Below are 17,561 nucleotides of genomic sequence, written 5' to 3' on the forward strand. Positions count from 1 at the left end.
TTTATATTTAAAAACAATAAATAATAGAAATCACTGTATAAAACAAAAATGAATAGAAATCACAGTATAAAAACAATGAACAATAGAAATCACTGTATAAAACAATGAATAGAAACCACTGCATAGAAACAATGAATAGTCACAAATTCTAATTTCCATTTGAACAGTAGAACAAAAGTTTTCTTGTGACTAATTTTGAAAATTACTCATTTTCCCCACACCTAAATCCATGGCATGTATATTTTTTTTATGAAGTCACAGATTCGAATTTCCATTTGAACAGTAGAACAAAAGTTTTCTTGTGACTAATTTTGAAAATTACTCATTTTCCCCACACCTAAATCCATGGTATGTATATTTTCTTTTATGAAGTCACAGATTCTAATTTCCATTTGAACAGTAGAACAAAAGTTTTCTTGTGACTAATTTTGAAAATTACTCATTTTCCCCACACCTAAATCCATGGCATGTATATTTTCTTTTATGAAGTCACAGATTCTAATTTCCATTTGAACAGTAGAACAAAAGTTTTCTTGTGACTAATTTTGAAAATTACTAATTTTCCCCACACCTAAATCCATGGTATGTATATTTTCTTTTATGAAGTCACAGATTCTAATTTCCATTTGAACAGTAGAACAAAAGTTTTCTTGTGACTAATTTTGAAAATTACTAATTTTCCCCACACCTAAATCCATGGTATGTATATTTTCTTTTATGAAGTCACAGATTCTAATTTCCATTTGAACAGTAGAACAAAAGTTTTCTTGTGACTAATTTTGAAAATTACTAATTTTCCCCACACCTAAATCCATGGTATGTATATTTTTTTATGAAGTCACAGATTCGAATTTCCATTTGAACAGTAGAACAAAAGTTTTCTTGTGACTAATTTTGAAAATTACTAATTTTCCCCACACCTAAATCCATGGTATGTATATTTTTTTTTATGAAGTCACAGATTCTAATTTCCATTTGAACAGTAGAACAGAAATTTTCTTGTGATTATTTTGTTGTTGATTGCCTGGCCCTTACGGCCAAGCACGGGCTCTTGCAATAATGCAGCCCGTAGTCTTGTGATTAATGGACGTCCCCATTACATCTGCCGTTTGTCAGGTCAATTTCAAGCAAATGACCAATTATATCCTGAAAAAATATATAATGAATTACTCCTCTTACAATTTAGGACAAATTAGAAGCCTTGATTGGCAAACTGAAACATATAATAAAATCACATAAAAGGTGCTATTGTTTGAGACTAGAAAAAAAAAAAATCTTTTCGCTTTTCATAACTGGTGCATATGTGTTTAATTGATTTAGTTTATAAATAGAAATGTTTTAAAATGTGATATTAATGAATAATTTAGATTTTATGCAAATTTGAAAGTAATTTCTCTTTCATAACCATATAAACCTGAACTCTCTACAATGGATATATTGTTCCGGCATAGCTGGAAACTAACTAAACAATGCGCTGCTAGTTGGCGGGGTTAGATCAGTCACCCCGCTCACGCACTCACCTAGTATAATGATCCACTTTTGACTGCTAGCACGACTTTCTAGGGGGGACAGGTGATGGCGGGCCAAGTATGAGTAAAGAGCTCGGGGTTGTACCCCAAGAGAGGGGAAGATGAAGGAAGAAAAGACCATTCATCCCAGACTAACGCTGGGTAACGACTCACTGCAACTTTTTGTGTTGCCACCACAGCATCTATGGAGAAGATATCCAGGTTTCTGCGAGTTATGGTTTGCAGGTAATAGGTTGCAAAGGTACTCCGGTGATGCCAGAATGACCTGCGCAACAGAGAAGTTTCATTTGAATGTTAGGGCAGTGCTTAGTTCCTAACAAAGGGAGCTCTGCGTATTCGTTCCTGACGAGGAGAGCCACGGTGCCAAGCACAGCCCATGAATTGTGGAATCCTTGTTGAGAACATCTTTTAGAGATTCTCCTCTTGACCCTGCCTGAGCTTTCTCTGAAATCATGCCTCAATGCTCTCGAATCATTGACAAGGGAGGTCAGTGGTTACATGAAGGAGACTCCCCCTTTGGAGAGACCCAAAATTACGGTCCGCACCAGGATTCTGAGTCTTGGCTGCGCACTCAGAGACACACTTGAGTGTAATTTGTCCCCCATTAACTTGGCTGGACTATGTCGAGGAAGAGACCATGTCCCTTTCAGACTTTCCTAATAGAGACCCAAACGAGAAAGAAGAACAGACTTAAGAGTCAAGCCATGATCTGACGACTGACAAGTGGTAAAAAAGTCATCCTTTCCTAAAGCATGGTACAGAAACTATGCCCCGAGGAGATGGTTTAACTTCCGATTGAGAACAAATAAGCTCGACAAGTTGTATGAAGGGACACAATTCTGTCAAGGAGTAAATGAAAACCTTGTTCATTCTAAAGACTAACCTCTCAAGGCAGTACAGTAGTTTATCATAGCCTCGACTGAGCTAGGTAATATTATCAGCAAGGGTTTGAAGTTCATCAAACAGAGCATAAAAGCTGAAAAGAAAGCACAAAAACTAATAGGTTACATAAAGACAATTCAAATACAGAAACAAAGACACTGTACTACAGCTGTACACATCACTATGAAGACCCCATCTAGAACATGGAGTCCAATTCTGGGCTCCGAGTATTTAGAGGGATAGACTGGAAGCAGTTCAAGCTAAGGATGGTAATCTCTACCTCTTAACTCAGGTCTCTTTTTTGCTCTGATCCTACAGGACTCAAGTCTAGAGAATCCATACTAATACCGAAAGGTTTTCAGTTGCCACTAGAGGGGACTAAAGATACGACATTCACCAGGAACCAGACGTTCCCAGAAAATCAGTAACACCAACAAGCGCAGACGTCACTGCACCAGTAAGAAGTCTTGTTTGAGGAAGGAACCTGCCGCTTCCCCGGGTCTTTTTCCTAATTGGACAAAACGACTTTGCCTCTTTTGAGGTCATTTACCTTTCTAGATATGCCAGTTTTCATGAAAGTTGTGGGGATGAATTCTAGCTGTTTTTGCCAATCCCCAACCGAGGCAGAACCCGGAAGATTGACTCAGTATTGAAGAAGAATCTCCCCTAAGTCTGCTAGAATCAATCACTCATTTAAGCAGGGTGGATGCCATTGGCACTCTCCCTCTAAAAATAAAAAATTCCACTTTCGACTAATTTTCAGAGATTATCAAGTCATTCTGTAAGTGATATCCTAGCCATGCTTATGAACAAATCTTCACAATATTCAGCAAGGGAACCCCCAAATATATCTATAAAAGAGATTTAATAAAAAATAAAGAATTTGTACCATTAAGGGTGATTCTACTCTAAGACCCCCCTTATGAACATTCTATTCCTTGAGGATGTTTTGATTTACTTACTTTAGAATTACAAGCTTAGCACAGTCTTAACAGTAAAACTGAACTAGAACTCATACTTACAAATAGGTACCATGATTACTGTTTATAGACAAACCTAGGAAGATCATTTTCTGACCTTTACTTTTTAGATAGAAATATAATATCAGTTTATGAAGGGGAAGAGTACATGTAACATTCAATTTACTCTGCATTTTAATGTTTACCATAATAATTTCATGTAAATTTACATGGCAACTATCTACTCACAAAGCTCTAGTAATCAGACTTCATCCGGATAGCAAGGTTGGTAGCATCGCAGATTTCTATTACAGAGGTCCCGAGTTCGGTCCCCGCCAGGGACGCGAATACCGTGAGACCTTCTACCAGGGAGTACTCCCAGGGTGGCGCCATGGGGGAGGTTAGAGGGGACTAGTGATAGTCCCTGCTGGCTAATGGTCGCCCGAGGAGAACGATGTAAATCGTCTCAGTGAACACCTAAAACCCGCAACTTAAACTTTTAAACATCTTCCCCTCAATATAAGCTATAGAGACCAGTCTTATGAAGTACTTTTTTGATAAACACCTATCATTGAGACTTTTAGAAAATGTAGCAACCTAACTCAACTACTAATTCTATTTGATATATCCTTCTCCTCTCCTGAAAACAAGACATAAGTATAAAGATGACTGACTCCAGATTAAAACAGATTTTGACGTAGGAAAAATCTATTTTTGGGTGAGATGGCCATGTCGTCCAGCATGGCAGCTTCCTACTGTAAAATATTTCTGAGAGTGATATTACCAGAGAATTACCGTCAGGTATCACAGGGTTCTAACCCCCGGAACGACTATCCAAAGATATTTTTCCCTGTTGGAGCCCTTGGGCTTATAGCATCTTGCTTTTCCAACTAGGGTTGTAGCTTGGCTAGTAGTAATAATAATGATAATAATAATAATAATAATAATAATAATAATAATAATCAGGGACTTATTCGAAGATAACCATAGATATCTGCACCCCCAATAGACTTTACCCTGTCTAATCCACTAAGGGGAAGGGTAAGTACCTGACTGTGAGAAAATGACTTTGCTAAAAGAAACTTCTTGTGATGATTGAGAATTAGTTATACCTTTTTATCAGAAAAAGTAGTAGTGCAAATTCCTCACTTAAGTTATCCTACTACCATATTTGTAACACTTTGCATGGTGCCTCCAAAGTCTTTAATAAGATACCATTTATATGAATACAACATGAAGTAGAAGTTAATTCTTTCCTGAAGATTTAAATTATTTTCTTTCTGCAAAAATAAAATCCATGTATAATGGAGGTATGGAACACGGTAAACTTCCCTCATAATTCATGTACTAAAGATAAAATAAATATTTACATTTAAAACCTTAACTAGAGACTACAGTATATACTACAACTTGCTAGCATTCGGTGTTGGGTAAAATTATAACGTTTATATAAGAAAATTGCATAAAGATAATTTGGTGAATTAATTGGTTTATGCTATCTTAATTGAACCTAAAAGTTTAAGTTTATTGCTAGAAATATGTTATTTTCATTAGTAAAATAAATTTTTGAATATACTTACCCGATAATCATGTAGCTGTCAACTCTGTTGCCGACAGAAATCTACGGTCGGGATACGCCAGCGATCGCTATACAGGTGGGGGTGAACACCACAGCGCCATCTGTGGTCAGGTACTCCAGTACTTCTTGTCAACACCACCTCAATTTTTTCCTCGGTCCACTGGTTCTCTATGGGGAGGAAGGGTGGGTCAATTAAATCATGATTATCGGGTAAGTATATTCAAAAATTTATTTTACTAATGAAAATAACATTTTTCAATATTAATCTTACCCGATAATCATGTAGCTGATTCACACCCAGGGTGGTGGGTGGAGACCAGCATACATGTTAACAAAGAAGCTAAGTATCCCGTATTTTATTTTATTAGTTATTCAAAAATAACATAAAATAAATAAGTACCTGGTAAGGAAGACGACTTGAACCATTACTCTGCCTTTATTAAGTACGTCTTCCTTACTGAGCGTAGCGGTCCTCTTAGGATGCTGAACGACTCTTAGGTGCTGAAGTATAAAGGGCTGCAACCCATACTAAAGGACCTCATCACAACCTTTAACCTCGGCGCTTCTCAAGAAAGAATTGACCACCCGCCAAATCAACAAGGATGTGGAAGGCTTCTTAGCCGACAGTACAACCCATAAAAAGTATTCAAGAGAAAGGTTAAAAAGGTTATGGGATTATGGGAATGTAGTGGCTGAGCCCCCGCCTACTACTGCATTCGTTGCTACGAATGGTCCCAGGGTGTAGCAGTTCTCGTAAAGAGACTGGACATCTTTGAGATAGAATGATGCGAACACTGACTTGCTTCTCCAATAGGTTGCATCCATAACACTCTGCAGAGAACGGTTCTGTTTGAGGGCCACTGAAGTAGCCACAGCTCTCACTTCATGTGTCCTTACCTTCAGCAAAGCAAGGTCTTCTTCCTTCAGATGAGAATGTGCTTCCCTAATCAGGAGCCTGAATAGGTAAGAAACTGAGTTCTTAGACCTTGGAAGAGAAGGCTTCTTGATAGCACACCATAAGGCTTCTGATTGTCCTCGTAAAGGTTATGACCTTTTTAGATAGTACCTAAGAGCTCTAACTGGGCAAAGTACTCTCTCCAGTTCGTCCCCCACCAAGTTGGACAGGCTTGGGATCTCGAACGACTTAGGCCAAGGACGTGAAGGAAGCTCGTTTTAGCAAAAAACCGAGCTGCAAGGAACATGTAGCCGTTTCAGATGTGAAAACTATGTTCCTGCTGAAGGCGTGGATCTCACTTACTCTTTTAGCTGTTGTCAAGCACACGAGGAAAAGAGTTTTTAATGTGAGGTCCTTAAAAGAGGCTGATTGGAGAGGTTCAAATCTTGATGACATAAGGAACCTTAGGACCACGTCTAGATTCCAGCCTGGAGTGGACAACCGACGTTCCTTTGAGGTCTCAAAAGACCTAAGGAGGTCCTGTAGATCTTTGTTGGTGGAAAGATCCAAGCCTCTGTGGCGGAAAACCGCTGCCAACATACTTCTGTAACCCTTAATCGTAGGAGCTGAAAGGGATCTTACGTTCCTTAGATGTAACAGGAAGTCAGCAATCTGGGTTACAGTGGTACTGGATGAGGAAACTGCATTGGCCTTGTACCAGCTTCGGAAGACTTCCCCTTTAGACTGATAGACTCTGAGAGTGGATGTCCTCCTTGCTCTGGCAATCGCTCTGGCTGCCTCCTTCGAAAAGCCCCTAGCTCTTGAGAGTCTTTCGAAAGTCTGAAGGCAGTCAGACGAAGAGCGTGGAGGTTTGGATGTACCTTCTTTACGTGAGGTAGACGTAGAAGGTCCACTCCTAGAGGAAGAGTCCTGGGAATGTCGACCAGCCATTGCAGTACCTCTATGAGCCATTCTCTCGCGGGCCAGAGCGGAGCCAACCAACGTCAGCCGTGTCCCTTTGCGAGAGGCGAACTTCTGAAGTACCCTGTTGACAATCTTGAACGGCGGGAATGCATACAGGTCGAGATGGGACCAATCCAGCAGAAAAGCATCCACGTGAACTGCTGCTGGGTCTGGAATCGGAGAACAATACAACGGGAGCCTCTAGGTTATCGAGGTAGCGAACAGATCTATGGTTGGCTGACCCCACAGGGCCCAAAGTCTGCTGCAAACATTCTTGTGAAGGGTCCACTCTGTGGGGATGACCTGACCCTTCCGGCTAAGGCGATCTGCCATGACATTCATATCGCCCTGAATGAACCTCGTTACCAGCGTGAGCTTTCGATCTTTTAACCAGATGAGGAGGTCCCTTGCGATCTAGAACAACTTCCACGAATGAGTCCCTCCCTGCTTGGAGATGTAAGCCAAGGCTGTGGTGTTGTCAGAGTCCACCTCCACCACCTTGTTAAGCTGGAGGGACTTGAAGTTTATCAAGGCCAGATGAACCGCCAACAGCTCCTTGCAATAGATGTGAAGTGTCCTTAGCTCCTGATTCCATGTTCCCGAGCATTCCTGTCCGTCCAAAGTCGCACCCCAGCCCGTGTCTGATGCGTCAGAGAAGAGACGGCGGTCGGGTTTCTGAACAGCCAAAGGTAGACTTCCTTGAGAAGAAAGCTGTTCTTTCACCACGTGAGAGTAGACCTCCTCTCTTCGGAAACAGGAACTGAGATCGTCTCTAGCGTCATGTCCTTTATCCAGTGAGCCGCTAGATGATACTGAAGGGGGCGGAGGTGGCGTCTCCCTAACTCGATGAACAGGGCCAGCGATGAAAGTGTCCCTGTTAGACTCATCCACTACCTGACTGAGCATCGGTTCCTTCTCAGCATGCTCTGGATGCAATCTAGGGCTTAGTAGATCCTTGGGGCCGACGGAAAAGCCCGAAAAGCTCGACTCTGAAGATCCATACCCAGGTAGACAATGGTCTGGGATGGGACGAGCTGGGACTCCTCAAAATTGACCAGGAGGCCCAGTTCCTTGGTCAGATCCATAGTCCATCTGAGAATCTCCAGACAGCGACGACTTGTGGGAGCTCTTAAAAGCTAGTCGTCTGACGGAGCCGGACACAAGATCATGGTACTGCTGCACAGTCTGTGAACTGTCAACCATGGGGAAGCGAGGAAGTACAGCGACAACCCGAAGCTGTCGAGAATGTCTGGGTCGTACAGACAACTCCTTATCGGGTTGCTGAGGTTGCCGCACTGCGTCACAACAAGTCACTTCTGCTGGTTGTTGAACGTGTTCCCAGTGACACACTGACTCCGTAAACAAAAAATCCTCTAACAAGGACTAAGCTTGGACTGCATGTCTTGCAACAAAGCTCAAGGTCTATGGGAGCAGGTGTGGTAACAGACGGGGTTAGCGACTGAAGTGGAACCATTACCCTCCCTGGAAGCATGTTATGCTTAAATAAAAGTCCATAGGAGGCTAAGCAGCTAAAGGCTCCTCTCCAAATGACAGAGTCCTCAAGGGAATATCAGAAGGAGGGAGAATAGCACTTTCTCATCTACAGGAACCATATCCGAGAAAAGCTAAGTTCTCTCAGTGAGGGTTTCACTGGTGCAAAAGCAGCAGACTAGAAGGCAACGTTATGAAACTGCTTGACAGTCTAGTGAGTTGGCAACAACCAAAGATGTGTGACTGAGGAGCATGCGGTAAGGTATGCAGAGCATGCTGTATGCAGAGCATGCTGTATGTAGAGCATGCTGTAAGGTAAGCAGAGCATGTTGCATGGCGTGCGGCTTATGCTGCATGGGATGAGGCTCATGCTGCATGGGATGAGGCTCATGCTGCATGGTATGAGGCTCATGCTGCATGGGATGAGGCTCATGCTGCAAGGGATGAGGCTCATGCCGCATGCGTTGAGGAGGATGCCGCATAGTATGAGGCTCCTGCCTCATGGGTTGAGGCAGTTGCCGCATAGCATGAGGCTCCTGCCTCATGGTTTGAGGAGGATGCCGCATAGCATGAGGCTCCTCATAGCATGAGACTCCTGCCTCATGGGTTGAGGAGGATGCCGCATAGCATGAGGCTCCTGCCTCATGGGTTGAGGAGGATGCCGCATAGCATGAGGCTGCCTCATGGGTAGAGGAGGTTGCCGCATAGCATGAGGCTCCTGCCTCATGGGTTGAGGAAGATGCCGCATAGCATGAGGCTCCTGCCTCATGGTTTGAGGAGGATGCCGCATAGCATGAGGCTCCTGTGAGGTTCCTGCCTCAAGAGTTGCGTCTGCCTCAAGGGTTGAGGAGGTAGCTGCGCAGAGAGAGGCTCATGCTGTGAAGAATGCGGTTGCTGCATGCGTTGAGGCGGCTGCCTCATAGCATGAGGTTCCTGCCTCAAGAGTTGCGTCTGCCTCAAGGGTTGAGGAGGTGGCTGCGCAGAGAGAGGCTCTTGCCTCAAGAGTTGAGGCTCTTGCCTCAAGAGTTGAGGTTCTTGCCTCAAGAGTTGAGGTTCTTGCCTCAAGAGTTGAGGCTCTTGCCTCAAGAGTTGAGGTTCTTGCCTCAAGAGTTGAGGCTCTTGCCTCAAGAGTTGAGGCTCTTGCCTCAAGAGTTGAGGCTCTTGCCTCAAGAGTTGAGGTTCTTGCCTCAAGAGTTGAGGTTCTTGCCTCAAGAGTTGAGGTTCTTGCCTCAAGAGTTGAGGCTCTTGCCTCAAGAGTTGGGGTTCTTGCCTCAAGAGTTGAGGCTCTTGCCTCAAGAGTTGAGGTTCTTGCCTCAAGAGTTGAGGCTCTTGCCTCAAGTGTTGAGGTTCTTGCCTCAAGAGTTGAGGCTCTTGCCTCAAGAGTTACTGCCTGTTGCGATACCACCTTGCCTCTCTGGGAGGTGTGCAGTTGTCGTACTGCAGCAAGTCCGAACTGACCCAGTGCTAATGGCACCACCTAGGAGTTGGACTTGCGCGGAAGGGACCGACTTGCACTTAAAAGCTGCAAGATTTGGTCCATGGTTTCTGCGAGAAACCTCTTCCGCAGACGAGGAAAAAAAGGGCTCTCTCGTCTTTGTGTGGGTGGGGTGATCACGTCGGCTACGTGAGTTGGTTACACCCGAAACCACGGAGGGAAACGTCTGTTCGTCGATCAAGGCCTGATGAACCCATAAGTCCTTCGACGTTACTTCTCCCCTGCTTGGGAGCTTGTAAGAGGTCCCAGACTAGGCGAACAACTGGCACGAACAGACGAACCCTCGAACGCAACACTGTAACACTTTGCGCTTATCACTTTATCACTTTTGATTTTCTGTTTGCACTTATTTCACTGAACTCGAAACTTTAAGTGGTTTGTACCTGAAACACGCAATTCTATCCTTCATTAAAAGTTAGTAATTGCGAAAACAGTATTACAATGTAACAGAAAAACATAATGAAAGATAAATAATTCAGTGGCTGGAAAAGAGACTAAACACTAGATCAAATAAACTACGTTTAAAATCTCTCACCGCATAAAGCCTGAGAACAAGAATAAAACTCTAGAAACGTTTACCTTCTTCCCCTAAAGAGACTAGGGAGAAGAGCAAAAACGATAACAACGTTACCCGCTTGAACGAAACGTTTATCCTCCTCTCTCTCCCTCCGTCTCTATCTCTCTCTCTCTCTCTTGACTTAGAACCTGAGAGATGAGCCCAATTATATATATCGTTAAAACATATTATTGTTAAAGGAAAAAAACTGAAAGATTTCCCAAATAAAAAGTTCCTTTATTAGAATTAAAACCATTTAAGCTAAGAAAGAATGAACAAAACGATAGAATCGTTCTACTCTTACTGCAACGTGACACCGTGAATACTCTCTCTCTATCGTAACGATAGAGCGCAAGTTGAACGTTCTGAACGTCAACAACAGCAGAGACAAAACAAAACGTTAGTTCAACTTTGAAAACAGTACGAGACTATCAAAGAAATTCTTTCAAAAACATTAAAATAGCATAATATGTTAACAGGTAAAAACGAAATGACGGGCTCAATGTTAATTAACTTCGGTTCCAAGAAAAGACCGCCTACTATTAGGAAAGGTCGAATATAAACAAATATAAAAATTAATTTTAATAAGTTTATAATAAAAGGAAGTTAATCGAAGAGGCCTATAAAAGGCGGAGAGATATAAAATAAATCTATAACTTTTGTTAAGCAAAATTAAGAAAGAGAGTCTATACTCTCTTCGACACCAACACTTCCGTCTAAGGGAAGGGTCGGCCATTAAAAGTGAAAGAGAGTTCATACTCTCTTCGTCACCAAAATTGAATCAAAAATTAAATCAAATTAATTCCAAAAACTTGCTAAGCTAATGATAAAGCTTCCTGAATAGCGAAGGCTAAACTCTAGAGCAAATACATCACCAAATCGTGAGCAATAACTCCAGAATCAACAGCGTATCCATGTAGGTCTAGCCGGAGGCACGACAGAGGAAAAATTGAGGTGGTGTTGACAAGAAGTACTGCAGTACCTGACCACAGATGGCGCTGTGGTGTTCACCCCCACCTGTATAGCGATCGCTGGCGTATCCCGACCGTAGATTTCTGTCGGCAACAGAGTTGACAGCTACATGATTATCGGGTAAGATTAATATTGAAAAAGTTATACTTCAGTGCTGGAAGGAAGATTGTGATATTAATCAAATATATCCTGTTATAATAATCAAGCAGCTGGACTCGCCTCAAACATCTAGTAAGGGGTCTCGGGTGAAATAAGTTTATGAATAACTTTTGGGAGTATGGGAAGTAAATGAATGAATGATTTTAAGTTATCTGGGTATGGGAAGTGAAATACTAGACTTAAAAAGGATCTATAGGCCTATATGTTATTAATTTTACTTCTTTGCTGGAATATTATTACAATGAATAATTATTCTACAAGTATCATACTACAGGTTTAGGATATATGGCTTTCTATGATCCTAAGGCAGTGTCTAAAATCTATAATCCATGAAAGTATACTATCTAATCTTACATTAGCTACTGCATCACACAAAAGACCTTTTGAGAATAGACGTTTTGAGAAATATTTGTATTTTTAGCATGACGTGGTAGTATACAGAAACAAATTAATGAAGTATAGTAATGAAAAAATCTATGATAATCTCACGAAAAAATAATTTGAGAACAATCTCACTTCAAGAGAAGTTATGCGATACTGTACTTTTTTTTCAGATAGTATATGCTCATCTCTATAAACCACCTTCCATAGATATTCACTACCTACTCTGTAACCTAACTAAGGTGTAAAATTCTGAAAAATAATGAAAATAATGAAAATTTTAACTTATCTTTAAACTCATGTCAGTGAAATGTTATAGTCCCCATCCTTGTTATCAGCTTTAATTTATATATGAATAATTTCATCTTGTGCCATCAGCGTTCCTTTAGTTACCATGACTTTCCCATATTATTAGGGGAATCAGGTTGCTAAGTGTTCCTTTAGTTTCCATCTCCTTCCCATACTATTAGGGGAATTGGGTCGCCAAGCGTTCCTTTAGCTTCCGTCTCCTTCCCATATTATTAGGGGAATCAGGTTGCCGACTAGAGAGTTTTTTGTTTACTGACTTCGGCTTCTGGATTTCAAATATGCAGGTAAACAAACGCTTCTGAAAGAAAAGAAAAATATCTTTACTCCATATGGTCTTCACTTTCGAATCATAGCCTGGCTCTTGATAATCAATGTGATAAATAAGATTCTTTTTAGTATCATTCATCAGAATAAATGGTATATTTAATTTTATCTTTAGAGATCAAGATAATTTTGAACCTTGAACTTGACCATGCAGTTATTGACAAAAACATCTGAAGGAAGAACAGTGCTAATACTTATAGCATCCTGCTTTTCCAACTAGGGTTGTAGCTTGTCTAATAATAATAATAATAACAATAATAATAATAATAATAATAATAATAATAATAACAATAATAATAACAACAACTAAAGTCCATGAAAAAACAATAACAAAATTATCCAAAACTAAAGTAGCAGTCATGTATAATATGAAGATTGGTGCTTTGATAAGATCCTTATTCTTTCAACAATAGTTTTATGAGTACTATTCCTAGTAAGGTTTCCAGTATCGTTATTGCATTGATAATTTTGCATTTGAAGTATTAAGAAGTGAATAGATTAAATTCTCACAATTATACAGATAAATAGTTAATTAGATATAATTATATATCCCTGTATCGTGACACTGCTTTCTGCAAGGTACCAGGCATGAAGTTGGCAAAGATTGTAAATCTATTATCTATATAGAAACAAGTATATTAATCAAAGGGTAAATACAGGCAGTTTTGGTTTTACATCATTCAGGAGTTTGGTATACAGAGACCAGCTTCTTTGAAGTACAGAACTTTGAAACAATTTGTAATTTTAATTTGAACTCTAATAATGTACAGCTTTTCAAATACCAACTATCAATGGTTTGTTTTCTAATTAGTGTGATGAATGAGTAATTCTAAATATTGTTCTTTTAACAGCTCTTAGAGGCATAAAGAATATCTAAACACGAATAGTACAGAAAGTATCACCAAATATCAACACAAATTCTAAGGAAAATATCTCATATACATAAACCCATGTTTCCCTGCCTGCATAACACTGGGCTGTTTAACTATTATTATATAGCAGCAACCACTTGAAAATGCTGAATTCATATGTTAATGAACCTATCTTTTCAGTAATAAAACTACACTCAATACGGCCAAAATGTATTATCTCCAACACTCAATCTGTTGTTGCGGACATAGAGTCACCAAGAATTCAAGTTTTCAGTTATCAACCCTAAATTTTCAAGGTTCTCTTAATTCTTTGCAAAATATCAAAATGTTTAGAAAAATACGATAGCAATTTCAATAGTCTTTGACAAAATTTAAAGATAGAGTTCAGAGACCATACATAAGTAACCTAACGAGACCAGATCAGTCCCTTTTCTTGACTGACGGACCAACGTTATCACCGTTGAGACACAGGCAGAATGTAGATCGGATGAACTACTCATAGGATACCAATTTGAACATTTATAAACAAATTAAAATGTAATGCAAAACCTATGTACTCATCAATTTTAGAGATAGGTTCTGTCGCTCAAATCGAACCACATTTCCTATAAAATTATTGGGTGACCCCTTTGTTAAATAAGTTCCGTCACTCAAATTGAACCACATTCCTTAAAAAAAAGCATGGGATGACCTACATTTAGATGACCATAACAAATGGTTTATGAGGATTATATACACTAATTTTCCTATAAATTCTTTGGTAATTTTGTTACTCGGTACATCAAAGACTAATATAGATTAGATGATGGAATGAGGACCATATTGTTTAGTGCACCAACTAGTACAAACACAGCTGTTAAGTTAGACTAAAACTTTAAATATCATTGAATAGCAAACCTGTTAAACCCACAATAAATTCATAATGTTATACGAGTGAAAAATTTGGATTTAAGAGTACAGTAACTTTATGGGAAATTGCGCCATTAAAACTGTATACCATAATTCAAAAGTAATTTGTATTTTTCTTTATGGGAAATTGCAGCATTAAAACTGTATCCCATAGTTCAAAAGTAATTTGTATTTTTCTTAACTATAAAAACTTGGGTTCTTTATAGGTTTATGCTTTCAGCAAAGCTGGATACGGCTGAATAAAACTTAATGAGGCGGTGGCAGTTGAGGGTGGCGTGTAAGGCCCGCCCACCCAATAGACCACTGAGCTCCCACTTTGACCCTAAATTTAGGCCTTGCGGGGTTTTTGAGGTAGGAAATGTAGCTTAAAGAACTTGTTTGTAAACAGGTAGTTAGATAAAAATAAAAATTACCCTAAAAATTTATGATTTGTTCTTACAAGAATTTAATAAACCTTTGTCCTTTAATTGAAGGGAGGAAGTCCCTACAACTGTCTAGCTTACTTTCTGGGGATTTTTCCAAGTCCTTTGGTCCTCTAAAAAGGACATGAAGATGAGGCAGGTGTTAAGCTTGGTCACTACCAGGGAATGGTAGGCAGACAAGAAAGAACCTGTATCTGCTTGGAAGATATGTTGTCTGAATGTGTGTTCATTTATGAGAAATGGGTTTGCTTACATGTGGGCAGTGAATTCCTTCCCTTTGTCTGGGAGAATGGAGGAGGTACTAATAAACAAAATTTATTTGTTAAGAAAAGTTGCTCGATCATGTGGCTTCCGCTGTCTTGTGTCAGATCCATCAAATGAAGGAGTGTCTTCGTCACCACAAGCAAAGGGAAGAAAAATAAGGGCTAGTTGATCTTACCTATCCTTGTAGACTTATATTCCGACCACTATGGTTGGTTCAATTGAGAGGAATGAATGAATGATTTAAAGTTTTCAGGCATCCTGACATCTAAGGTCATTGACGCCGGTAACATTTAATTTATGTATACAAAAATAAAAAATGAAATGAAATAAAAAATTAAAGAGTATTCAATTAAAATCATAAAAATTGAATGTCATAAAAGTTAAATATTTTACAGAAGACCTGCTTCTGAAAGAAATCTAAAAATGCCACTTGCATGGTAGGACACATCATTTCCAAGAATCTTGGCAAGGATGAACCTGCCACCCTCACCTCGAGCCTCAAACAAATATCTATTCCGCAAGTTGTTATAATTGGGGCATTCGGTCAACAAATGCCTTACTGTTAGAGGTACTAAACAGTTGTCACAATACGGTTGGTGTTGGCCCTTCAGCAGAAACTCATGTGTCAACCGAGTGTGACCAATACGGAGACGACAAAGAGACATCTCCCATTTTCGGGGCATCATATTATACCTCCAAGGAGATATGTCATTTGTTACTTCCCTCATTTTATTGCCATCTTGACTATCCCATTGCTGTTGCCATTTATTGCAAACCAATTTCTTGATGTCAGGTAAGAAATCATTACAGGGAATGGGATACCTTCTTGGCAGCAAATCGGATGCAGCCTCCTTAGCCAGTGAATCTGCCTTCTCATTCCCAGACACACCTACATGTGCTGGAACCCAACAAAATTGAACTGTTATACCTCTCCGTCCAATAAGGAAAAGCCATTCTAAAATCTTTAAAACTAGAGGGTTATTAGAATTAAAAACTTCCATAGCTTGAAGGACACTCCTTGCATCACTAAAAATTGTAAAATTACCCTCCTTCTCCAACGCTATTTTCTCAATAGTGGTTAATATGCCATACAGTTCGGCAGTAAATATGGAAGCGGTCAGGGGAAGTGCACCTCTACAATTAAAACCATTACTATGTACTCCAAATCCAACGCCAGCATCAGATTTGGAGCCATCAGTATAGATAAAAGTTGATCCTCTATGTTCTTTAACATGTTCATTAAAAAGAGACCTGGCTTCTAGGTCTGACATATTCTTCTTATCTCCAATAAAATATTTACAAAAAAATATCTCTGGTAACTTCCATGGAGGCATTGATGATACCTTGAATGGAAGTACCTTATTTCTAATTATATCCTGACTATTTAATAATCGTTTCACCCGAAAGCCATAAGGTTGAGGAGATTTTGGGTGCAACTCAAAGTATGATGCGTGTCTTACAAGGCTTGCAGTCTGAAAGGCTAGAGAGTTAGGGAGTCTTTGCAATCTAAACCAATACCGAAGAAAGGAAGACATTAGGTAAAGGTCTTGAGGTAACTATCCAGCATCAACAAGGAGACTTGGGATAGGCGAGGTTTTAAAAGCTCCAGTAGAAAATCTAATACCTGCATGATGTATCGAGTCTAATATTTTTAACCGGCTTGGGGTGGCTGAAGAATATACCTCACAACCATAACTAATTTTGGAAAAAATCAAGGCCTTGTATAATTTTAAAATAGTATTGTGGTCTGCCCCCCAAGATGTATGGGACAATACTTTTAAGATATTCAGAGCTTCAACACATTTAGCTTTTAGCGCTTTTAGGTGAGAAACCCATGTAAGTCTACAGTCAAATATCAAACCTAAAAATTTGGTTTCCGATACACATGGTATCCGTTGACCTTTAATGTATATATCCGGGTCTGGATGTACTCCCCGGATACGACAAAAATGGACAATGGTAGTTTTACTTGTCGAGAACTTAAATCGATTCATGTCAGCCCACTGGATAATATGTTATTTTTATTAATAAAATAAATTTTTGAATATACTTACCCGATAATCATGTAGCTGTCAACTCCGTTGCCCGACAGAATTCTATGGAGGGATACGCCAGCTATCACAATACTAGAAGGGGGTGTACTTACCAGCGCCACCTGTGGCCAGGTACTCAATCATTTGTTGTTGACACCTCCTCAATTATTCCTCGGTCCACTGGTTCTCTCTGGGGAGGAAAGGGAGGGTCGATTAAATCATGATTATCGGGTAAGTATATTCAAAAATTTATTTTATTAATAAAAATAACATTTTTCAATATTAAACTTACCCGATAATCATGTAGCTGATTCACACCCAGGGAGGTGGGTGAAAACCAGTGTACAAGATTAAAGGATAGCTAAGTATCCCAAATTTCATATAACAGTTATCTCAAATAACAATGAAATAATAAGTACCTGGTAAGGAAGTCGAATAGAACCGTTACTCTGCCTTTTATTTAAAGTTCGTCTTCCTTACTGAGCGCAGCGTTCCTCTTGGAGGCTGAATCAACCCAAAGGTGCCAAAGTACAAGGGGTTGCAACCCTACTAAAGGACCTCTACCAA

The 17,561-nt window shown here is 39.8% G+C and overlaps 1 long non-coding RNA gene across 1 annotated transcript in view; it reads right to left on the reverse strand.

Moving 5' to 3' along the window:
- Window positions 1–687: 687 nt before the first annotated feature.
- The window catches only part of LOC137634822 (uncharacterized), a 31,375-nt gene continuing 14,501 nt past the window's right edge, over window positions 688–17,561 (reverse strand). The window contains exons 2-3 of the long non-coding RNA XR_011042579.1: window positions 12,255–12,468; window positions 688–1,146 (exon numbers count right to left, since the gene is read on the reverse strand). This is a non-coding gene — a long non-coding RNA (uncharacterized lncRNA). The remainder of the gene's footprint in view (window positions 1,147–12,254; window positions 12,469–17,561) is intronic.

This window comes from Palaemon carinicauda, chromosome 45, assembly GCF_036898095.1.
Source record: "Palaemon carinicauda isolate YSFRI2023 chromosome 45, ASM3689809v2, whole genome shotgun sequence".
NCBI lineage: Eukaryota > Metazoa > Arthropoda > Malacostraca > Decapoda > Palaemonidae > Palaemon > Palaemon carinicauda.